Source organism: Glandiceps talaboti, chromosome 6 (genome assembly GCF_964340395.1).
Source record: "Glandiceps talaboti chromosome 6, keGlaTala1.1, whole genome shotgun sequence".
Lineage (NCBI taxonomy): Eukaryota > Metazoa > Hemichordata > Enteropneusta > Spengelidae > Glandiceps > Glandiceps talaboti.
The window spans coordinates 23,706,481-23,732,712 of record NC_135554.1 but is presented as its reverse complement, the minus strand read 5'-3'; the positions used below and the strand labels follow the sequence as shown (position 1 = coordinate 23,732,712).

At 34.8% G+C, this 26,232-nt stretch overlaps 1 protein-coding gene across 2 annotated transcripts in view; it reads right to left on the bottom strand.

The window, feature by feature from the left end:
- Nucleotides 1–26,232, bottom strand: part of LOC144436210 (uncharacterized) — a 104,606-nt gene that overhangs the window by 23,990 nt on the left and 54,384 nt on the right. Inside the window, exons 1-2 of one of the 2 annotated variants that reach the window (XM_078124934.1) lie at nt 25,062–25,135; nt 24,661–24,827 (exon numbers count right to left, since the gene is read on the bottom strand). The gene's annotated coding sequence lies outside the window, so the exon portion shown is untranslated. Of the gene's footprint in view, nt 1–24,660; nt 24,828–25,061; nt 25,136–26,232 lie in introns of those variants that run through there. The other variant, XM_078124935.1, reaches the window with a different exon arrangement.

Here is a 26,232-nt window from a genome sequence, read left to right as displayed (position 1 = left end):
CACTTTTCTGCCTACTTCAACTGTGTGAGGTCTGACAATCACCTTGATGCACATCATTAAACCTGAAGTCAGTCATTCCCAACTTCCTGGCTTTTATGACATATCTCTTCAGGGCTAAGTACAGGAAACCCTCATTTAATACATCACAAACTTTTATTTATTCAATAACAATGTTACTTAAAGAACTCATATGTTGATGTTTAGGGTGCATATTAACCAGTTCAGGAAATGCTCAAGGAAACCAATAACTTGAATTAATTAACTTGTAGTATTTTTGTTTGTTATACAATGTTACTTTCTAAAGACAGCTCAAATGACAATATTTAGGATAGCTAATTACTGGTTTAGAAATCCTTAATTAACTGGATAGCTAGGATCCATTAACTTGCCATACAGCACTTTCTGCATGTCAATATATATTATTTGTACACCTATTGTACTTTGAATGTATGCAACTAATGAAAAATAGATAGCGAATTTGGTATGAACACCAAGTCTTCTGATAAATATGGTTTTATTCAAAATGACAAAAGCCTATTGCTCTACATTCATTTCTTATACATATACACATACATGCACAGACCTCACAATGCAGTGCAATGATAGGTCACATGTTGACTTCGGTATGACCTTTGAACTACACTGCATTATCTTATACACATTTCTAAGCTGTGAAAATGCATGTAGAGACAACTGGCGACCAGACAACTTATACTAGATCATCATTTACCAATCTTGTGTTTAGATTGGTATGACGGTTCAACTCTGACCACAGTCAGTGATAGCAATATAGCCTAGGTGATGACAAAACAAAACAAACAATACCACAGGTCGGACAATAAAAAGTTGTGAACAATGCTCTTCAAGTCTTTCTTACAGCAGTGCATCCAATCTTACCCCTTTCTAAATCATCCTTTCTGCAATAACTTGACCAAGACAAACACTAGAAATACAAAACTTACCAGGACAGCTTGACAGATGTGTATGTTATGGCTGTTCAACCACCACGTATATTAAACTGAAGTACAGGGCGCCTGTGACACAAATCTGGTGACCCTTGACATGCTGACCTTGATATTTATCCACCAGTATTTAATTGGTGAGAGGTCATTACAAGTGCTCACCATGTATCCCATGTCAAAGCTACTGTTGCCAAAGATTTATTATAACACTGTTTTAGTTTTTAGCTGTCACTGTATGTCAACATAAACTTTGACAGCATAAAAACCAAGGAGTACATTTTATAGTTTAGTGTAACTACAGTGCTAGGATGATGCGTACTTTAAAAGTGGCATATATATAACACAATGCAGTTAGTCTTTGACCTAATAGGTGCAGTCAGCATGAGTAATAGCTGTGTAACCAGAAATATTTTGAATTTTACATCATTCCAACGAAAGTTGCTGTATACATTTAAAAGACGTATTCTAGAAGGTAACAATCCTTTGATTCCAATGTACATTGACTCGGGCACATACTTTCTTTTGTTTAATATGTATTTGTTTTTTGTTTTTTTTAATTTGTATTTCGTATGTTTTTATATTTTTATGGGACACCTAACAAACTAGCTCTGGGACAAACATTTCAGAGTCAATACTTTCTAGTTTCATACTTGTTAGAACAAATAGCATAGTAAGCAATTTGAATGGGGGGGGGGGGGGGGTCAGGGGGTCGGTAAATCCAAGCAAAAGTACCACAGAATAAACCAACATTGGGACTCCATTTGTCAATAATTTCATTTTCTAAAATATAATACATATAACATTTTTGAAAGGAGTAAAAAGAATACCTCAGTACAATGTTCAACAATCTGTGTAGTGATATTATGTTGCTTATGGACTGGACTCTATTCCTGATCCCTAATAATACAGGTAGATCAACATGGAGAACACTTCATTAACAATATTCTTAACACTTACGTAGGCTAGTGTTATCTGTATCTCAAGATCTATCTTTGGGGTGAAGAGATGAATTGATACCACATGTAGCATCTAGACTAACACAACCTAGAACACGTTTCAGTTTGTATATCAACATCCACGTAAACCACAGCCTCTTTTATGGCACCATTCGCAACGAACTGCCAAGAAGCCTTGGTTTTATTTCGCAGTATCGAGGAAGAAACAACAGTTCTGGTTTGTGAGAATGGTATATCTAAAGCTTTGAATAAAAATTTTTTTTTATACTCCAAGAAGTTGTGATTTCATATTTCGTTTGAATTAAGATACATCTTTTCCTATTCATTTTACAACTTGTTAGCTGCCTGGTTTACCACAAATACCCAACACTTTATAGAGTTTATACACACTGTAAAATGATATCACAAACACATGAAGTCCCTGGATAATTGGCCCTAATATAGAAATGTAAAAGTCAATCTAAAAATACTAGAAAACATACATATTATTTGACCTAGAATAGATCAATGGCCATCAAGACTTGACACTTCACTGGGTTCACATCTTACAAAGAATGCAGAGGCAGACAAACGTGTTGGGTTTCACCATATGTTGGTTTAAAAATATCTACCTGGCTGATTAAGGAACTAATTAGTCCACTCAGGGTCTCCAATTAAATAACAACTCTGTATATATTAGTGGAAAGCAACCGTTCCTACACAAATGAACTGCAATACACAGTCGCTTGGGTGTCCACAAAGTCACTTGTGATGAATGTCTAACAACAACACCATGGTGTTACTTTCAGTGCAAAATTATTTTTAGACAGAACATGAACAAGAAACTTCAACATACATAAAAAATGTTAAGAGTCGGCAGTGAAAAATTAGGTGGGAGCGGTAAACGGAACCAAGCAATTTTTTTTTTGCCTTAGCACAACCAGATTATACTAGTTCTGTCTGACTGAACTATGGTGGCTCTGTAATCAACCAGGAATAGATTATTGTTGAAATCAAAAGACTGCATTACACCAAAGTGATATGCAATGATTTCACTGTCATAACCTAAACTGGTTCACAATATGATTCAAGTGGTAACATGCCCTAAACTATACATAGGACAAGGTTGTCAAAACAAATCTGAGTTAATAAAATGAAAATTAAAGAACTCCGACAGCTATACCATACTACTTGTTCAGTTGCATATATCTGTCATACATTTGCTATAATTCTTCACAAACACATTTTGTGATATTGTATGATTACTAATACTTTGGTGTTCCTCTGTGCCTTGGCACACCAATACTGAACTTCTCAGTAAAATCTTACTGAAACTGAAATACAAACTATAGAAACATACACTACATGTACACGAACTTGAACTGATCTTCACATCTATTACATGTAATATTCATAAGCAGTACACTTGATGTCAAAACAAAGTTATCTCACCAGCTGTCAACAACATATTTGCATTCTTAGCTGTAGCTACATCAGCAAACTGTTGGCATTACAATTAATATGATAAAAATAGACAAGTAAACTTAGAGGTTGCTTGGTTTCGGTGTGTAATTCATCACACTTTGGTATATACAACAAGATGGCTGATATGTGTAGCGGTATCCTATGGCAGTGTAAAGTGTTAAAGTTATGCTGTATAAAATTACACTGTCAACATGGTTCTAAATGAAGGCAGTGTCCTAGTGTGAAAGCCATGGCATACCAAAGTAATGACAAAGTAGTGGAAGGAATGACAACCAGTCTTACTTTATATCATACACATCACTTTTTACTGCAATTTCTTTTGTTGACGTTACCATACTATTTGGCGCTAACACAAAAAATCTACAAGTTTCTTACTCCTGTAATGCATTGTCGCAAACCGCGGCCTGTTTTACGGCAACATTCTTAACAAGCCTCCAAGTATAGTGGAAGAAATAATAACTGGTTTGCGAGAATGCTGTAACGATGATTTGGAGAGGAACTTGGCTTACAAAATAAAAATATGTGAATGACGTGTACTTTTTACCTAATTTAAAAGCATATTAAACTATATACAATCACTTTTCAACCTTTCAAATCCTAAATTCATTTTTCTGACAATGAATGAAGTCCTGCAACATGTGCCATTTTTCATAAAATTTAACTCAATAACCTTCAATAATTGTCAACTAGTAATATTCCATATTTGTTTAAAATTCAAAATTTCATGTCATCTTAAATGTTCCTATAATTCTAAGATGTGTAGCGGTACATGAGTCAGCAAGACTGATCTTCTCACTGTAACATGTAAGAGTCTGAGAAACTTTGTAATTGTGAGATTGGTTGTATACATGTGTTTTCATAGTCCAAACTTCATTTCCATACAGAAATCTATTGTATGAGTGAATATGAGAATTGACATCTTCAAGTTCAAGATACAATGTATGCTAACAGTCCTGTCCCTACCTGAATCGATTCAAAACTGATTTGATTCAGTTAAACAGTTTCTGTTCACACAAGAAAACTGAGCAAAGGTTTTGAATTGATTCATTTGTGCTTATCCCTCCCCTTGCTGACTTGAGGACAGTTTTGAGGTGGTTTCAAACTGGTTCTGCTAAATCAGTTCAATTTGGTTTTAGTGCATGTGGGGACAGGAGAACCAATTTTGATCCAATTTCAAACTGATTCAAAATTCCAAGTGGGGACAAGGGCTAAAGTCTGTACACATTCACATTCTCACATCATCGTCAGCAGCATTATCAAGAATGGCACTGTTCCATCCTAGCCCTAACCTGGTGACCTCAGTTGACCTTTGTCCTCTCAGTTTCCCCCATTTTTTTTAGAATCAGGTTTAAAATCAATTAGGAAGTTATCACCTGTACATCCAACTTTGTACTTTGATTTGTTTAACATAACCTGCCACACCCATTAATGAGTATTTAAACACACAATATACCAGAAATTACCTGTCGTTACCATGGTAATCACATCTCCAACATAAAATTCAGAAATTCTACATGATCATTACAATTTTCATCTCAGCGTTTTAATATATTCACCCTTTTCAATTTCTATTTTTCTCATTATCGAAAAAGGTTTGATATAATTAACGAAACATGAATGTTATGGTTTGTATGGCAACCGCCATGCATCATATACTGTTTTAAAAATCTTAGATGAGAACAGTTACTTAATTATTTCATGGTCTTTTTATCCAAACCTTTGAAATAAAACACAAAGTCTAACAAAATAGTTGTCTAGCTCACAGACCTTGCTTTTCAGCTTAGAAAATGTTATATGCCAGATATGACAAGATGACTGTGAATGCCAAGTCTTTGGCCTTGTAAACAACTGTGCATTCCTGAACCTGGGAAATTAGTTTCTATGAACTTTCTATACATATTCCAGATACATGTACAACCATGGAGGTATAGGCAGAGATCATAATACATGTACAAGCATGGAGGTATAGGCAGAGATCGTAATACATGTACAACCATGTAGGTATAGACAGAGATCGTAATACATGTACAACCATGTAGGTATAGACAGAGATCGTAAACACTGCATAACCATGGATATATTAGGGAAGATACATCATCCATGCACGTACAACCCTGGAGGTATAGATGGAGATTGAATACATGTACCACAGTTTATGAATTCCATAGTTGTTTGTATAAAAAGTACTTCGGTTTCCGTCAAGATAAAGATCATTTTTTTTTCAAACCCTCACTTCATGTCAGAACTTTGAAAACTCATACACGTACCTACACAGCTGGCTTAGCTTGAAAACACAATCAATACATACTATGGCAACTGAGTTGGCATTCATTTCTACATACATAAAGTATGCTATCATGTCATGCCAACTATGAGAAACCCTCAATCTACCCATCATGAAGCACTCACCTGCCATTTACATACAAAGAAGAACCTCTTCAAAATTAACGACTACAAGCAAGGCTGCTACATTGTCATGTGCCAAATGTTCACCTTTGACCCAGCAACCCTTTGATACTTTGATATTTTGGGATGGCTATAAATTATACACTGATGTCTTATAATACATAAACTATGCATGTAGGAATAGAATACTGAGCTCAGCTTCAAGGTCTACAGTCGATGAATTCACTGTATCAGATTCAAACCACTTGGATACTGTAAACCAAGCTATTTTTGCAACAAGAACATTTTGCCATTTTATATGGTCTCCAAGGATTCGTTTTTTAAGAAGTCTCGAGCTTGGGTAATTGCGTTCATGTACAAGATTGAAGGTCTACACTACAGTCAGTGAATATCAGTGTGAGACTTAAACCACTCAAATGTAAATACACAAAACCTAGATATTTTGCAACTATATATTTTGCCATTTTATATTGTTTTCAACTTGTTCCCAAAGATTTATTTTAATGGGTTTACTGAGCTTGGAGTACTGCATATATATGTACAGGAGACCATTTTAGTCACTACTTAATTTCAGCAAAAGAAGAATATATTAGTGAATATTTCCAGGTTTTCTATACCAACTGAAATAAATACTAAGAAATCTACATTTTTTTCACCTGTTAGGTACACTGAAAGCTTATATTCTATTAAATGGCGTCTTGTCCAACTGACTGAACAACCATAATCAGATCTTAATCTTTTGATATGCCATTTTCAAAGCTACAATAGGTGACCTACAATGTAGGGTAAAGATAACATACCATGAGAATGAATAAGAAGTTAAACGATGGACTCACCCCTCCAATATGGTATGTTTGATCTAACAATAGAACATAAAAGCACACTCCACAGTAAAACAGTTATTATGCAGTGACACGGTCTATGACTTCTTACAGTGTGTACTTCTAAACTGAACAGACAGACACCACACTTAGTTATAACCAAGGGATCCCACCATGTTAACACCTTGCTATGGCACTGGTATGCAGGTACTCCATCAAAAGTATACCAGCTATGACAGGAAACCCGTGAAGGACTCTATTGACACACCAGATTGAAGTTTGACAAAAGAAATTCTTGAACCATATATCACAGTGGTTTATCTGATTGGGGGCATGTTTGAGAGGAAGTACTCCAAATGTGGAGGCATGAGAAGTGCTTCTTATTGCATGCTAAGTACCTCAGGACAGTTGACACTTTCTAAAGGTGTTGGGAGTCTGCAGAGGAAATGATGCACCTTGTCAGGAACCACAAGTCACCAAGCGTCTTTTGATAATCTCCCAACCACTCTCTTCCTCCAATCAACCCCTGAAATTATTTTGGTTGGCAGTAGTACCTGGGGTAATTTGATGCACCATGTCAAAATATGCCACTCTTTCAGAGACTCCCCCCCCCCCCATTCGAGACATAAACCCAACACAATAAATGCATTGTGATGTTAATTGATGTCTGAAATAGGGTCATGCTGGCAAGTTCATACATAGCAAAGTCTACTCAGAAAAAAAAATGGGCTGAAAAATCATGGTAACAGGGTAGTAATGATAGATTATACAAATACACATTTAGTTAGTAGGCAATAATTTGTGACTCATAATATCATTACGCATATTTAAGTTGCTAACTTTACTGCGACCTTCCTCCCCGCAAAAAAAAATATAGCCTGAAAAAATCAAGTACCTGGTTTTAAATTATAACTGCAAACTGTACAAATATAATGATATACATTAGTTAATCCTGTTTTGCTCAACTTGGACTTATATGTATATAAACAAATACTCCCCTGGTAGAGACAGAATTAAAGGCAATAACTTGACACTCATTATCATCACAAGTACTTCAAAGTTGCTAAGTTTTGGTTTTTCTATTCATCTCAGTCTTCGCAAAAAAAAGTCTTCAAATATAAACTTAACACAAAAAGATCTCAAGTGAACTTGCTTGAAGCATACAGAAAATAAAAACTTTCATGAAAATACCTAGGAATTCCAAAAATGTACAGTGGGAATTGATACGTGGGATTAGTGTATGGTTAAATTGGTCATCAGACCAGCTTTGTAACCATCTAGTGACCAATTTAAACCTGTAAATGATGTCCAAAATACACTGATGACAGCTACTTTACCTGAGTAAAGTTCACCATTAGGGTTGAAAAACTATCAATCTCTCACATCTCTCTACCTTGGCCCTGATTTCTCTCATTCCTGATTCCCTTAGCATATTGGATACCCAAACAACAAAATAAACTGCCAAAAAATAACACTACCACTCCCTCTTCTGTGTTTTCTTTAGGGTGCTAAGTAGGTAAAATCTGCTGGACTTCCCCCCTGAATGTTGCATATTGTTCCTCTTACAGGGATCTGCCTCAATGTTTAGGAGTTCCTTCTTTTCTTGTTGCCAAGGTGCCAGGGTGTGAAAACTTAAAGACAGTGACTTTGGTGTTTATATGCCAACTTATTAATAACACATACTTGTAGAAAATTGCATGTACCCACTGAAAACATCAAAGTATTAAAATCATGCGCTAGTACTTACTTAACTTCAAACTACATTTGATCTGCCTGGTGTCCACACTGTGTTGATATGATGGAGAATGTTAGATATTTTAGGTGACCTGACTCAGTTCAACACTGTATCCTTGTCTTTCCACAGATGATAATAACTTCCAGCCAAAATATACCTGAAGTCAGACCGGGCCCCTATTTTGACTAAAGCAACAAGTTACTGGGTTTCCATGGACTTTAAAAACAGCCCCATTTGTGTTCCAGCACTGAGCAAAGAAGCCCTGCTATTGTTCCACTGTTGACCTGTTTATGTTGTCATATAGGCTTGAAGCAGCATGTCAATGGTGTGCAAAGTTTACCTATCTGGGCGGGGTCAAACAGCCAAAAAAAAGAGGCAGGAATGAAAAAACCTTTTGTTATTCTTTTGTGTGTTTGTAGATTTGGGAAGCCTTCTTCATTTCACACTCAGGTAATGATTCACAATAAGAACAATAGACACAACAACTGTGGAAGTGTGGATGAGTGGTGAAGCATTGAAAACTATAAATAACAATTGCACAACAAAACTTATAAAATATTTATTCCTATTTGCAAGTTCCCTATTTTAGACCAGAGTTAATATTTGTCTATTTATACATTTCTTTATTCACCCTGGGTTCCTTCCTAATACATTGAAATACATCCTCTACTGTATTAATTCCACCATCTTTTGATTTAAAATCTGTATGCACTGAGAATAAAGTTTTAAACTGTGCAATAGACATGCACAATGAAAACATGTATCAAAGTGAGTTTAGTAATAACATAGTTGAGAAGTTAGTTACCCATGACAACACCTTTTATACCCCATATCTTGACAAGTACAGCTTACATACCTGCACCTCAACAGGAGGTCCTATGTTATACAGTTAGTGTTGAAACCTTACCTGCTATAGCAGTGTAACAGAATCAGTTTATATCCTATTATTTTACAAACTGCCTCCCACAAACAACATTAAAAGTATCCATTCATATCTCAATATTGTTAGAAAAGGCTTAAACCTTTCATAGCTTTCATTTTCAGACTTTTCGAATTATGCAATGGAGTGATAATTATAATGGAGATTTACTTTTGTAACTCTTACACATGAAATTGTTAGAGAAATTTGATAATGTAAACGATACACATTTCTTCAAGTTTCGACTGTAGCAATCATTTCAAAAGAGTGTCAAGTGCACTCTGTCATTTCAATTCAATGCCTGCACATTAAGAGGGTTGACAACAAAACTGACAATTTGGGACTTGAAGTTTAATAGACTATACATCATGGCAACAGACATAACCATGTAACATAAACTTGACAGATCCTGACCACAAGAAGGATACTGCCATGATTCATATACATTAGAAATACTCCAAACACACCATTCACTAACAGTAACACCCCTGAAGACACTTTATAGAAGGTGACAACTTGGGTATGTGCATACAACAGTGAGGGTTATGATGTGAGAGAGTCTATAGATAAAAGTACAGATGTATATGTACATTGTCAAGTTATAGTAAACAGTCTCTTTATCAAAACTCTGGGAGACACAATTTGTGTTTGAATATGTATAGCCACGGCCATCCATCAGATACAGATAAACTACCCAGGTGGTGTAAAATGATGGATGATACAGAGACAGTTACTGAGTTAGACTCTCTATAGTCTTGGGATCGTGTCAGGGGGGCCGTCTTACGTCAATGAATGGTTAGCTCTATGTAGTCAATGAGGGCGCACAGTACAAGAATATTCAAGTACAATTAAAGTGGTAGATATCGGTACATACAAAACAGTCCTTTCTGACATACTGTCAGTCCATATATTGTAGACAGGCTGCCAGGCATATAGCAAAATATTATGGACACTGTCCAAATAACCAAGTATATGGAATCAGTCCAGACAACCAAATATTATTCACATAGTCAAGATTACCAAATTTTGTTAATACACAAAATTGTCAGTCAAGAAAACAAAGTATAACAGACATAGTCCAAATAACCAACTAATGTACAATCAGTCCAGATAACCAAATACTGAAGACACTCTGTTAAACTGTACACTGCTGACAACTTAACTGTTCATATAATCAAACTCATCATCTAAGGACACAAAATTACAAGAATTATGGACACTTCTATGTTCAGACACCAAGACTACCATGTTATCACCCTTCATAGAAGACAAAAAACATAAAATTACAAGATTATAGACACTTCCATGTTCAGACACCAAGACTACCATGTTATCACCCTTCATAGAAGACAAAAAACATAAAATTACAAGATTATAGACACTTCCATGTTCAGACACCAAGACTACCATGTTATCAGTTAAGCCACAGATAGTGATAAGTCATGATATGTGTCACAAATCAATGTAATAAATTATAGATAGTAATGATGTATATAAAGCCAAGGGATAACAATAATATGGATTTCTAGGGTCCAGAAAATCAGCTAGCAATTATAGGGTTTATCATTGCTAGTTAAATACCCATGCCACAAATTCTACTTCACCCTGTTCTAAAACTTCTATACTTTGTCATTCAACATGCTAAAATAAATTAACTTTTCAATATCACAAAACCAATTTTACTGAAGTTTTTTTTCGAGAGTTTTGATTAACCGCACATTCTAGTATTCTACTTCACTCTGTTTCTACTTTGTCTTTCAACACACAAAAATATCAAATCAGGTTTCCAATACTGCAAAACCAATTTTACTGAAGCCTTATTGGAGAGTTTTGGTCGCAATCTCAAGGAAAAAACACTCCAAGTCAACTTGAGAAATGAAGGTCTTCTTTGTGTACACCCCATCGTGATGAGTGTCAGAACACAACTTGGTGAAGTATTTGAGGGTTATGAGTTTGTAAAGGGATACCAGCCTGCATTTAGTTTATTATTGGGGGGTCATCAGGTACATACTGAAGATCCCTTGTTGTGGGTGGTTCACCCATTGCGATGAGAGTCACAACACAGCCTGGTGAAGTGTTGGGGGTTATGAATTGGTAAAAGGATACTGCCCTACAGTCAGTTTGTTATTGGGAGTCATCAGCAACACACTGAAGATCCCTTGTTGTGGTCGGTGGTTCAGTTACATGATGTAAAGTTTCTTGAATAGGTACTATTCTGAGGTGTTTGATGTTGATACAGGAACTTAAAAAAAACAGCTTAATGAGCCGTAAAAAAAGACTTCTCTGGGAAATAGGACAGAAACTTGCACAGTTACGTTTTACTTACTTATTTTTTCTTTAGTACACTTGTATTGCTTACTGCTTAAATATGATTTTTTTTTTAAATTTTGATATGATTTTGGATGATAAAATAACACATTGGTAACTTATTCAACTTTGAAACCTTGTAAGAGTATTCTGCACTTGATACGAGTTTGGGATTTTAGGGGGGCTTGTTTCCAGCAAAGGTTTATGACAAAACCTCCAGTGATGACATCACAGATACTTGATTCACTTTGACATGATAAATGCAAATAGTGGTAAGATACTAGAAATACTTACATCATTGGTAAAATTATTTACTCTTACAAAGTTGGGGTGGGATGGGGTGGAGGTTGGGGGTTTGAGGTGGGGGTGGGGGTGGGGTCGCATAGCTGAATCAGTATTGAAAGTTAAATATGACATTTCCCTTTTATTTTTACATTATATAAACTTAATGTCCACCGATAAATTACCAAATAATTCCGTACCCTTGCTGTATTTTAGTAAATTGGTGTTACATGTATTCTAACAGTAGTAAGTATACAAAAAGGCATACCATTGTATAAGCAGGCCTTGATCAAGGCTATGGTCCAGAGAGATGTGACACAGAATTGAATCCTTCACATAACATCCTCTATCCTACCAGGATTCCATTTATATGACTGGGTAGACTTGGGCACATATAATCATGGTTCAAATCTTGCCAAAGGACTTAAGCCAGTCTGAAACACGTGACAGCATCAAAGCTTGGACAAGCAACTTGTAGATTCAAAGCTGGCTACTCTAACATATCACTCCACTGATGTCTTATCACAGGGAACCCAAAAACCGTGTTGCAAACAAACAAACACACACACACACAAACAAACAAACAACTATGCATGAGTGAATGGAATATCATTTTAAACTCATGGAAACTATCTATCTCTATCTATCTATCTCTATCTGTCTGTATGTCTGTATGTATGTATGTATGTATGTATGTATGTATGTATGTATGTATGTATGTATGTATGTATGTATGTATGTATGTATGTATGTATGTATGTATGTATGTATGTATGTATGTATGTATGTATGTGTGTATGTATATATACGGGTCTGTATACTATTGAAATAACACACTGTGTTTCTATTGTATATAGCAACAACGTATATTATTTCAATAGCATACAGGCCCGTATATACATCTATACATGTATATAGATAGTTATATGAGTTTAAAATAATATTCCATTTATGCATGCATAGTTGTTTATTTGTTTGTAACACAGCTCCTGTGCTCCCTGTGGTTTCAATGCAGATTCCATGATGGCAACTCTAATAATCCAACTACACAGACAATACACCAACAAATGGGAGCAACGAGTGATGCTTAACCATTTCGACAAGCACTGATTTCCGATACCCAATTTGAAAGTTGAACTAAGAGTTGATATGATCAGTAAATTCACTTTCTTTGACTCCAAATTCCAAACACTCACTTACCTCATAACAAAGACAACTTAAAATACCATATGGATGACATCAACGCTAATCAACTTGGATACAATTTTGATCGGTAATTTAATATTTGCTTCTGAAATTACAGAAGAAAACTATCCCATTGATAAGACTCCCTGGCTAGAGTTTGAGTAAACCACAAAGTTATTCTATATATATATATATATATATATATATATATATATATATATATATATATATATATACAATGTACTAGATTGTATCATACAGAGACGCCTTATTACAAATTCCACATTCCACCACAGTGTCACATGATAGGTTTCATCTTTAACTGACAACACTCACATTTTATCACTTCCCCTTTTCTCGAAAGTGTAAAATAAATATCAGCTGTCACTGTAGTGAGTTATGATATACACATACACACACACTTTTTCACACTTGATATACAACTCATACATATCTGTATACATAACTGTAAGTGAAACAATATTGCATTTTCAACTTTTCTCCAACTTTTTTGTAGATTTTGTTATTAAATGAACCAGGATAGTTGAAAGAGATGACTACTTTTGTTGAAAATAACACGGTAAAACATCAGACCACCAAATAATTGGAAATCTGAGGTACAACTTTCTCGTCTATCATGGCCTTGTATGACCTTAGCTAGTAGCTGTGCAGAGTATTTAGACTGATCAGTGAATATCTGATTAAAAGTTGAGGAAAAAAGTAGTGTAATGGTATTTAAGTGTTAGTTTCGTAGCCAACCTTAACTTGTAAACCATGGAAAGAACTATTATGTCTTGCAATGGTGGTGTGGTCCTAGACTAGGGCAGAGTACATCTATGAAATATGATTTATAATTGACACAGTGAAAATAATTTATGTATGGATCGAAAGTACAACTACCCAGTTTCAATTATGAATTTCCTGTGATTTCATTTCTTGATTTCTTATACACAAAACTTCAAATCTAAACATAACTCCATTTTGTATATCACAACCAAACCTTACATGCAATGCAACCAAGCCTTGATGAAGTCGACACATTACCAGACTATACACCACAGCTTGGGGTTCAAATTTAACTTCCAGGCTTGGTAGTCAGATTTAGCCTGCTTCAGCTACAATCTTCCATTGATTTCCATTGGTCTAACAAACTACCAACTTACAGATTTGGTAGTGAAGACACAATATTCAGTAGTCTATGTGTCCTGGACAACTGATTAATTTCAAGTCCTATGACTGAGTAGCAAGTAATGCACTTCCTATACACCAGCTGCTACTTGACTTTCTAGTAGTACTATGAGTGAACTCTTTACCTTAAAGCAATCATGTGGTAATATGTTTTACTTATCTTATTCTGTCTGCAGTCTAACTAGTTAACACATCACCTTGTGAACTCTATTCTAGGCTGTTGTCATTACAACTTGACAATATTTCAAATAATATTTTCCAAAATTGCCATTTTGCTCAATACACCTATTGCAAATCTGGATATACTGTATATACATGAAGTCCATAGTAGTGATGATGAAGTAAACGATATGGTAAAAGATGAAAACAAACTTCCGACTAATGTTAATTCTATGGGCTTCAAGACTTATAACCAGATTTGAAAAGCTGTACACAATGCATATGCTGTGACCAGAGATATAAAAAACATTAGACGTTTTATAGATCCATGTGTTGCTAGAACGCTAATTTCTTACCTTGAAGGAATGTAAGGTTGGTTTGTGGAAACATATGGCTCACAGACGTGTACTTGTATTTCCTTTAAAATACAACTGAGTGACTGTACCACCTGTGTCCTTATAAACAAGTTATTCAAACTCAGGAAATTATAATTGCAGACATTATTACCTAATACTACTGCACAGATTGGTCAATATAACATTGGATGACAACCCCAGATGTAAGTCATATTTCACTGTATGTGACTGTATGTCAGGGTGAAATAGTCAAGCAAGATGTTAACCACATTGCATTAAGTAGTGGATTGTAAATCACACAGTAAAATGCAATCGGATTGAGCTGAGAAATAGGTTAATTATGAATGCTTGAAATCCTCTCTGAATCATAGCATACATTTACAAGTTGTTTTCTGACTCATGTCATTGTGCAATCTTGGTTTTCAAGTTTCAATGTAATGTATTGATGTCATAGTAGAAGATGAACATAAGTATTAAGAAATACCATCACAGTATACTAAATTACTCAGAGATTTGGCTGTCTGGTTTGGTAATGTCGTTTGCCAGAATCTGTTGAGTTAGGATATCGAACTAGACTGTAACTTGTATAAGATGAGGTCGTGTTGTTCAACCTTATCAGTTGTTCTAAACCAGTGAATGATAGTTGATAGCATGGTGCAGATGTCCTATCTAAGCTACAGACTAGATATGAACCAGACAGCATGTCTATTCACTTTGTGTTTTTCTCGAAGATGAAAAGACCAAATAGACTAGACGAGTATTGTCAATGTATGCCTGGAAACTTGAAATAAGTCATTGTCCTTGTATACTATGAAAACTGACCCAGCACTGATACCATTTACTATATTGATAGAGGACTAAAAGAGAACAATTAATTGGCACACCATCAAATTCAAGTTCATCTACAATAGTGCAATGACCTGAAATAGATATGGCAAAGTAGGGCAGCATTTACAATACATCTATAATTGTGGCATGTTCCACTTGCAGTAATCCACTTACAAGCACATCAGCGTATTAAAGTCATCCTGTTCTTACATCACCTTCTTTTAATTTTGTGTGGTATTTTTAAAATTTATTCTTGTAAATATTTGGTAGACTGAATGAAGCAAGCTTACTAACCGCCTCGTCTTCAATAAATAAACATAATAATGTAATATTCACTTTACACTTTTTAATTATTTTAATTTAATATAATTTAATTAAACTATGATGTACAGTACAATCAATCATATCAAAATCAGAAATTTACACAATAGACTGACACTGATAATTATGCAATGGGATTTGTGTTCCATGGAGGAATATACACATCAATCATTTTTTTTTTTGACGAATCAATTACAATTACTACTGATGGAGAGAAAGGCCAGAAGGTGAAAATGAAACCCAAGGTGAGGTATCAGTTAGAAGTATAAATCTCTAGATATACTGATTTCACCTTTATGCTCTTTCTCAAATCATATTCATCACAGACATATCCACTTTACACATACCAGATATTCCGTAAATAGTAGCAGAGGGTAGTTCCAACCCATTCATCATGTATGTTAAATATTATATGAAGCCCATACACTGTTCAGGAAATGAAACATATTTGTACTCTGGACTGATTCCTGGCTATTAACTAACACACCCAGTCAAAAAAAGGAAGAAATATGAAAAGCACTAAAACTTATATTCATAATACTAAAAGTGTTAATGCAAGGCTGACCTACCTAAAATTAGCCATCTTCTATAATGTGTGTTGCTGGCAGGAATTATTATCAACTCACAAAGCAATACTTCGTAATAAATACATGTGCATATGTTTGGCTATGAATCAATAATTATTCATGACGGCGGTATTGAAGACCTGTCAGGGGGACAGCTGTGTTTGTGGCAAGTATTGATATGATGATGATTGTTAGCTGGGACAGGATACATATCTACAGAGACTCAGATCCGGGACGTAAATATCCATGTATTTGTCATGGAAGACATAAAAGAGATGAAAATGATATTTGAATCGACTTCTATCACAATGGAGGAAGTACATTGTAATTTCATATGTATAATATTTCTAGTTGGGGAAGATAGGCAGTTGTATTTTTAATATTATGACTATGCACTTGCATGACATGTTTGTGATAGGTTCTGATGGACTATCTATGGTGAGAAGTGAACTGAGAATGAAAATGAATAAACATGCTTATGTTGTGTGTACATGTATGTGTGTGGTACGTGATGGATGGATGGATGGATCTGGATGGATGGATGTGTGTGCGTGCGTGCGTGCGTGCGTGCGTGCGTGCGTGGGGGGGGGATGTGTGGGTGGGTGTTCATGTGGCAACTGAATGTGCTGTGTACATGTGTTGAGTATTGCATATCACTGTGTGTGCATATTTTTTACTTTTATAAAACAGACATACGTTCTTCATATTCCTTTTCCCTGTATCAGAATTTCCATGACAGAAATTAATTGTTTGCTTTGCCTCATTTTCTATGCCTCTCTTGTCCTGCCAACAAAGAGATTTTGACTAAGTGTACAGTTAACGATGTGTTTATTCCTTGAGGGCAAGTACTGCCTGAACACGCATGATATATGCCATGCTGTTCCTCATCTAACTTTGACCACACAAAACGAACAGTGTCTACATAGTGCTGGGGATAAAAACAAGCTGCAGGCATCTCTCTACATTCTGTTGTACAGACTTCCTTAGCAGAGAGACACTATCAATCATAGAACAGAGAGTCTCAGAACCAACTGTTCCACATACTAGCTGTCGCTCTATGTTTACAACATTTCCATACTCACAACTGAAATATTTTTCAAAAGCTTACAGAGAAACCGAACACACGACATCCATAATGCTAAACATATGACTGCATAGCTAACTACATAAATGTTACCAGACTTAGCAAAATTTGACAACTCTGTTTTCACATATACATGTATATATTCCTAGACATAACATACAAGTTTGCCTTAATTAACAAACAGCTTAGATACCTTCTCACTATTCATGTGTCAGCAAAAGATTACATTCATGCCTGTATGGTACTTGTATTTATATTATATTTTTCCCCTTGTTATATGGGCCTGGAACACGAGTCAAAATAAAAATATGAAATAAACAAATAAGTCACATATTACACAGGCAAGGAACAGCTGTGCACCTAAACATAAATACTGATGGTGATATTACAGTGACAAATTTACTCTCATTTACATTCGTAACAAAGTATTATTTGTTTACCTCTGCAAATTGAGACAAAAATATGACAACATACGATAAATAAACTATTTATATTTACACTGTGTATGAATAATTTGACGTTATTCCCCAATATTTTTTCTTCGTTCAACCAAGGAAATTATGAGTGACTTAGGGGGCCTTATTACTATGAGTTGCTAGACGAGTAGTGACAACCCTAAGGTCATAAATATTTTATGGCTGAATGCGATGAAGAAAAATATTGGGGAATAACATAATTATATCAGCACAAGTAATATCAAAGAAAAATCAGGGATAGTATTGGCAATTTTGAACGTTTTAGACTCGTATTTCAACACAACAGAACCAGTGACGGACATGTAGATACGCATTGTCTAAATATAGACACGTGTTGTCGTGATGTAGAACGATCAGAGTATATTATATTCCATATTTTTTGTTCAACTTGGCTTGTGCATGGTGTACTACTACTAATAACAATGCTTTATTACCTTACATCATTCAGTGGAAAGCACGGTACCGGTATATTAAATACAAAGACAAAATGTAACAATATTTTTATATTAGACTAATACAATAGTAAAGATTTATGCATTCTTTGCTGTATATTCAATATGCCCTGGGTCTCTCTACCTGGGTCTCTCTATTTGTCAGAATTACCGAAATATTTTGTTTTTGTAATTTTTTAGACAATTTGATACCCATTATTCCTACATACAGTGTTTGACACTTTTATGTACACTTAATAGCTTTTATTGTTATCATTATTAAATATTATTACCGTTTTCATTAAGAATATTACAAACATAATCTCTACCCACTTCCCATCAAACATCATGTCAAAAGTAATTATAACACAAATATCTTTTTATAAGCTTCCCTTCTTTTAGTTGCAAAAATTCCAAAACTTTGACTATGAAAGATGAGTGTGAAATCACAAACTCTGCTCCTGGCAACACTCTCCCTGCATATCACTTGTATAGTGCAGTTGTTGTCACCTAACGAAATAATCTTTGTGGTTTAAGGCAGTTACTTACAAGACACGGCACTGTAATGAGACTAGACCATTAGTAGTGAGGCATAGAGATAAACCAGTCACTTAGATTTTAGTCCCAGTAGACATAACAACACACACATATAAAGATTAAATAACTTTCATTTTACTTCCCCAGCTTGGAATACACGACTTCTATTTCATTTAGATATAGGATTCTGTTTATTTCAATCTCACTTCGTTATAAGAATAAGCTATTTTTTCTATAAGAAGAAGTTATTTTTTCGTCATCGGAAGATAATCATTCACTTAAAACTGTATTGAGGTAATGCTTAATCAAGTGGCGGGGCAAGACGTCTTATTAGTTCTGTTCATGTTAGAGCTATTGTCATGTTCTTCACTATTGTATCTTTAGTGTCTGTGTAAGTGTACGTTTATTACTCATACATTAGTGAAAATAAAGCAATAAATACAATATATGCGATCAAGGACTCAGTTGAGTCCAAAAGCATAAGTATAAGTACATAATTTTTATCCAGAGATATCAATTCAAACTTTATTTCTACATCATTTTTTCATTGGATACAGACATGAATGATTTCAATTTTACTTGACAATAACGATAAATTATATTTCACTTGGAAACTGTCTTGTGGTAGGAATAAATGAATTCTGTTCTACATAAAACATAGGATTAAAAAATTTCTTTATTTCATTTTTCACCAGGAATAAATTATTTATATTTCAATTCAAATCTATACTTCATGATTTCATAATAACTTTTTGATAGAAATAAATCATTTATTTTTCATGTATACTCTGGATTGAACTATGATATTTAAATAATTTTTCATTTTGAAATTGGCGTTGATGATATTTTACTTGGTGATATAAATAACTTTTTTTTTTCACCTATACCCTTGGACTGAGTTACTTCGTATTCATTTTCACTGGATATAGTGTCAAATGACTCTGTTGTATTTGGTATAATTATATAATAGGAATAAACTATTTCTGTTTCACTTCGATGCATGATGGATCAAATAATTTTCATTTTACAAGTTTTAATAAAATAAATATATTCTTTATACTTCACTTGGATATTCTGTAAACCTAGATATTTTCACTACTAGAAAATTTTAAGATTGTACAGGCTTCAGCTAGTTCTCAAAGATTAATTGTTACGACACGTGATGATACATTGTGTTTATGTACAAGAAGGCATTCTTTGGCTGCAGGAAATAGGATGCGATTCTGGTAACTCACAGTCCCTTGGGTGTAATAAACAGGTGCTATAGCCCTCATAGCCAGGCAATATGTGTTCAATATTTACTTTTAGTTTTACTAATTACCACATTGGTACATTGTGTTCATGTACAAGAAGGCATTTTAGTCACTACTTACTTTTACTAATTACCAGACTGGTACATTGTGTTCATGTACAAGAAGGCATTTTTGTCACTTATTTTTGCATTTTTGTTTTCCAGCGAAATATGTGAACGTAAGTCTTAAGCGAAAATTTCCAGGTTTACAATGTAATAAAGAAAGATTGACAGCAAGACACTGGTGATGAACTCAAGACATCGATGATCACGCAAGACACCGGAGATCACACATGTCAAGAAATAAATTGAGACTACGTTAGTTGTAAGTAACATTTTGTAGGTTATTGGTTTTGACCCTTCATTCCATGTCATTTAAATAGCTGCATGTCACACAAAGTATCAAGTATAACATTGCTAAATATGGAATGACAGTTTCATAAACCTACAGTGCAAGGCAATCTTTCTCCAAACAATGCTATAGTAACGTGCTGATTGGGGTCATTCTAGGTCAAGAAATATTCCAACAAAACATCTGCCAATTTGAGACATAATTCAGACAATCTTTAAAGCCTTATTAGCTGGAACTGAAACTATTTTTTGATAAATTTTGTTCGTATTTTCAACTTATAATGCATGTCTGATTGCCTTGTGATCCAACCTTAAGTGTACAGCTGTTAGGTTTGAATCTGAAGATCTCTCTTTTTTTTCTTTTTTTTTTTTGGGGGGGGGGGGGTAAAGAGCTCTTCAGATTCAAACAAAACAGCTAGGCTCTAGTCAATCAAAACCCTATCAGCATTCCATAAGTTCAGGAATTGTTGACAAATGAGTAAATGGTCTGTACCTCTCTGTCGTTGTTTACACAAGGACATCAAGCCAGTGTACACAATACCACCAGTGACTAGTGGAGAGGTAATTCAGCTAATGACATGGATTGAACTGTTTCATGTAAAAGTTTAGTATAATTACAATGGGCAAAGATTAACAGAACAGTAGTTATAGTTATGGAGCTTGAAGTATAGGCCTTGTTATAGTATATAGTAGTATATTTCTCAACCAACAAAGAGTGCCATAAGTTACTGAAAACATTACAGGGTATATACTATTTTGGTATATTTCTCAAACAACAGAGAAACCGAAAAATGCTATACAGTACATTTTGTATTTGGAATATTTCTCAACTCACATATACTAACAGAAAATTTGGAGATTTTCCACCAACTGTGCTTTAAAAATATAGGTGTATAATGTGTACATTATACTAGCAATATGTATGAAGTATTAGTACTATTACACAAGTAAAATTGAATCATGGTAGATTAAACCTAATGACTTGCATGTCATCAAACTCAGTACATTCTTCGGACACTGATCATACAATCTGTTATATCACAAGGGATTTGAATGGTGTCAAGACAATATTACAAACATAGATGTTTAAAGAAATACAAGTAGAGTTTTGAAATTCACTCTGCTGGCTGCTGTCTAAAACAAATAAATACTTCTATATTTTGAGAGACTACTGTATTAGATAAACTTACTACTTTTTGACACAAATCTCTATTCAAAATGAAGTCAGTCTCCAGCATTTTGAGGTGATCATGCTTATGGACGTTTACATAAAGACGTATAAAGTAGGTAATATGGAATTCTGTGCATGCATATGAACGCACGCACACTAGACAGACAAACAGGAACATGCAAAAACAAACAAATGTAAAACCATACCAACACATACACTGATACAGATGACATTTTTACAGGTTTTGTACAGGAACCCAAACAATTCCAATATTTCTTTTTTTCCCCCTCAGGTAACTTTTCAATGACTTTTAATTTCACTTTAGCCGAATATAAACCATGAACTATTTTCACTGGATGACAACATTTAATGTGTGTTTCACAGGAATGGAATTCAAACACTTCACATAAATTTATCCATCTTCTCCTTAACAGTAATTACATGTTTCATTTCAAAAAACACATGTGCTTTCTCTCTTAACTTCCCTACATAGAAATCATTAAACTAAATTAAAAAATTTGACTTTGGAAACAAACCAGACATGTTTGTCATGGGTAGTTCCTGGCGATGAAAACTACCTTATACACAAAAGTATGGAACATAAACCAAATTAACTGACCTAAGGTCCTGACTATAAAGTGAAACACAAACACACGACATATTGTTTTTAGGGCTTCATTCTAACCTTCTGTTCATACATCCCTAGGACATAAAGTAGGAATAAATCTAAAGCGTAGACTCCAGGATTTCCTGTTAGCATTAGTCTAGTTCCTATACGATCCCATGATTGCTACCATCATCTTCACACAGGGAAAGTCCTTATTAATATTATAGCACAATGATTAATATGTTTCTGAAGAGTTTTGAAATTTATACACCATCATACTGCATATAGTTGTAAAGTTTCAATCTACCAGAGATGGTGTTAACATAATCTAATTTAATTTCTAGTCTTAAATTCAACCTACCAGAGATGGAGCTAACATAATCTAATTTAATTTCTAGTCTTATATTCAACCTACCAGAGATGGTGTGAACACAATTTAATTTAATTTCTCGTCTTAAAAACAATTTAAATAGAATGTGAAGTAAACATACATCTGCAACAGGACTACAGAATGCGATGACAACACATTGTAGTATACCCCTGATGGTGCTGATGACATGTCTGCGAAAATTCAGGATTTGTTTTTCTGAAAAATTGACTGTGAGTAAAATTTCAATTGACAGAATGTCACTTGGTTTTCTCTCTGGACAAAGTAAATAAGGGTGCTAAGCCATCCTGAGCACCTTCTTGTTCAGGACTCTTCATTTTCAGTCAAAATAGTACCAAGCAGTCACACGACCCCAAACAACCTTTTTAAGTCTACAACCAGAATTTTCAAAATGTGCGTAAGTTTTTGAGCATTCTTGTGAAAAAATTCTACAGAAAATAGAGTGGCAATTTATGTAATGCAATAATTAGAAAATCACATGTGTCAATACAAAGTTACAACCACAGAGACCCCAAATATACAAATGACAAGAAACTTGTCTCTGTACACTTTCAACATGATTACTATAACTTCTGAGTCCAACACACAATCACAGATATATAGCATGAACTGTTGACATCTGAAAACCATCAATGTATGGTATCAAAGACCCTCTTTGTAAGTAAGTAAGTAAGTAACTAACTAACGGAGTGTGGAGAGATGCAATCTTAGACATACTCTAAATCTGTATATACACCACATGTACCCTTCCAGGGAGATGCCTTCCAAACTGTTTTAACATGACTACCTTACAAACTTACAGCTGATATCAGCTACATTCCATAGTCACAGCAATCTTATCAACTTGGATGATGGAAACCTTCGAAAACTTTCATATTAAAAGCAATGTGAGAATGACACATTCTGAGGAAGTCTTTCTGTTCCAAAAGCATCTACACACAGCGTAACAATATTTGATTGGCTGCCACCACATCTGGTTGCACTGTGCAGGATATTGGGCGGTTTAGTAGTTGTGTTTTAGAAGCCTGATCGGGATGAATATCATGACATATCTTACAGTCTACACATAGCAAGACTACTACTCAAATCTGATAACACAAACCTCAACAGTCTCCCCTGCAATATACACAATTTCCATCTCCAAGACAGACTGGCTGCCAACTGAATGTCTACTAGACTTCATCCAATTAGCTCACAAATGATAAAACAATAAACATAGACACACATGTTTATTATTTTAACGTAAGTGTTTCTATTGTCTGATAATTTTACATCTAAACCATACTGAACTGTACATGGGTTAATCTTAAACCTGTCAGTCAAAGTAAATAAACTGTAGAAATTGCTCTTTCCCCATGTATCTTCTGTAAACTTGCAGAAAATGTGACCAAGAACAAGGCAAATAAATTGGCAACAACTCAAACTTTCCAAAATATCTTCTGTAAACTTACAGAAAATGTGGAAAATATGGTCACAACAGTAAATAAATTGGAACCATTTCCATTTCTTTCAAAATTATCTTCTGTAATCTTACAGCAAAATGCATTAAGTAAGTATAGAAAGAACCATTGATGGCATACATTTGTACATTTACTGATGTGGTTGCTGAGTAGCGAGGCTAGTTACATAGCAAACTTCTGATTCTGAATTGACTACACGAAAATAGTGTGGGACAAACTGAATGACAGAGAATCATTCCAAAAACTTCACGAAGCTGCCTGATTGTCTAACTACTAGTATTATGGCTTCGAGATCAATGTTTTCAGCACCAAATGGCCTTTAACTCAGCGGTACACAATACCACTTTCAATATAACAAGCCATTACACTCTGAAAGAATAATAAAAGTCCATCAAGATTGTCTACTCACCACTTGATCACTTCTTGTGTACTTCTCTTGGGTTGATTTGGTTAAGTATCAAATATAAACTAGGAGAAAATTCTTGGTAAAGTTGTCTGATGTCAGTTGCGGCTAAAAATTCCTTGGAACACCACAGCAAGTCTTGATTAATAGATTATCACTCAAAAAACAAAGGCCTGCGAAATACACGAAACAAAGAAAGGAATTCCATTTTATCACTTGTGACAAATCAATAACACAGCTAGCGCAGCTCTATACAGCTCAGATATTGGAAGAATAACATTCACACTATATCAAACTGTATGTGTGGAGAGACTTCACACGAAGATTACCACATCCAAACAGATGTTCCAAGTTTTAAACTCATTAATGAGCTGTGCTATACTGAATTGTGAAAGATCATACGGTACCTCTAAGAGGCTAAGAAGTTTGTTACAACCCTGCATCGTCCATCTTTCAAGATGGCTACACCACAACTGAAGAGATGTGAGCTGTTCTGTGACGTAAACGAAGCCCTGCTGTCTCTCATGTTACCAATCACACCGACAATAGATACCATGTATATTTATACCACCTCAAGCTGTAGGCTATGCAAACTGGTGGATTTTGTTATTAATTTTCCATATGTTTCCACGCATCAAAATATCAATCCCATTACAGTTTCAGTTATGATGCCTCAAGTCACTTCACATCAAATCTTCATGATTCATCAGACTATGTGCATGTAGTTAAAATCATTGATTTATCATCAAACATTTTTGATAAAAATAACAGGTGGAAAGAAGGATTGCTGACTTTCAGTCTTAGAATAGAACATTGTTTTTCTAATTCGATACCATCTGTTATGTGTATACTCATTAAATCAAGGCTTTTTAATAACTACACTTTCCTTCACTGAATGGCTTACCCTTGTGGATACGTAATATTTCCTTGTTTTAAAAAAGAAAGAAAAGAAACTCCCCTGACTAATATGCTGCATACCAGTAATAGTTTAATTAAGGCTGTGAATATTACAAGTGTGTAGTTCAACCCATTTTGCATACATCGACCATCCCATCCCACCACCTATGTAGTTCACCCCATGTTGCATACAAATATACCCATGAACCCTTCCACCCCATCCCACTGAGTACATACATGTAGCTCACCCAATGTTGCATACATATATACCCATCAAGTTCAACCCTTGCATCCCATCCCATCCCACTAAGTAAATACATGTAGTTCACCCCATGTTGCATACATGTATACCCATCAACCCTTCCATCCCATCCCATCCCACTAAGTATGTAGTTCACCCAATGTTGCATACATGTATACCCATCAACCCTTCCATCCCATCCCATCCCACTAAGTGGCCACGCACAGAATACCATTAGGCATTACACATAGAATATTTACATCAGTCATTCTGTGTGTTACCGTGGTAATTGTCAATCAACAATTCTATGATTTTGTATGTACATCTGTCTGTCAATGGTTGTCATTACAATGTAAGTGTTATATTTATTTTGTAACCACTATGCACTCAAATATCCCAGCTGATGGTTAATATCAGTCAACCCATTCCTTGTAAGTTCT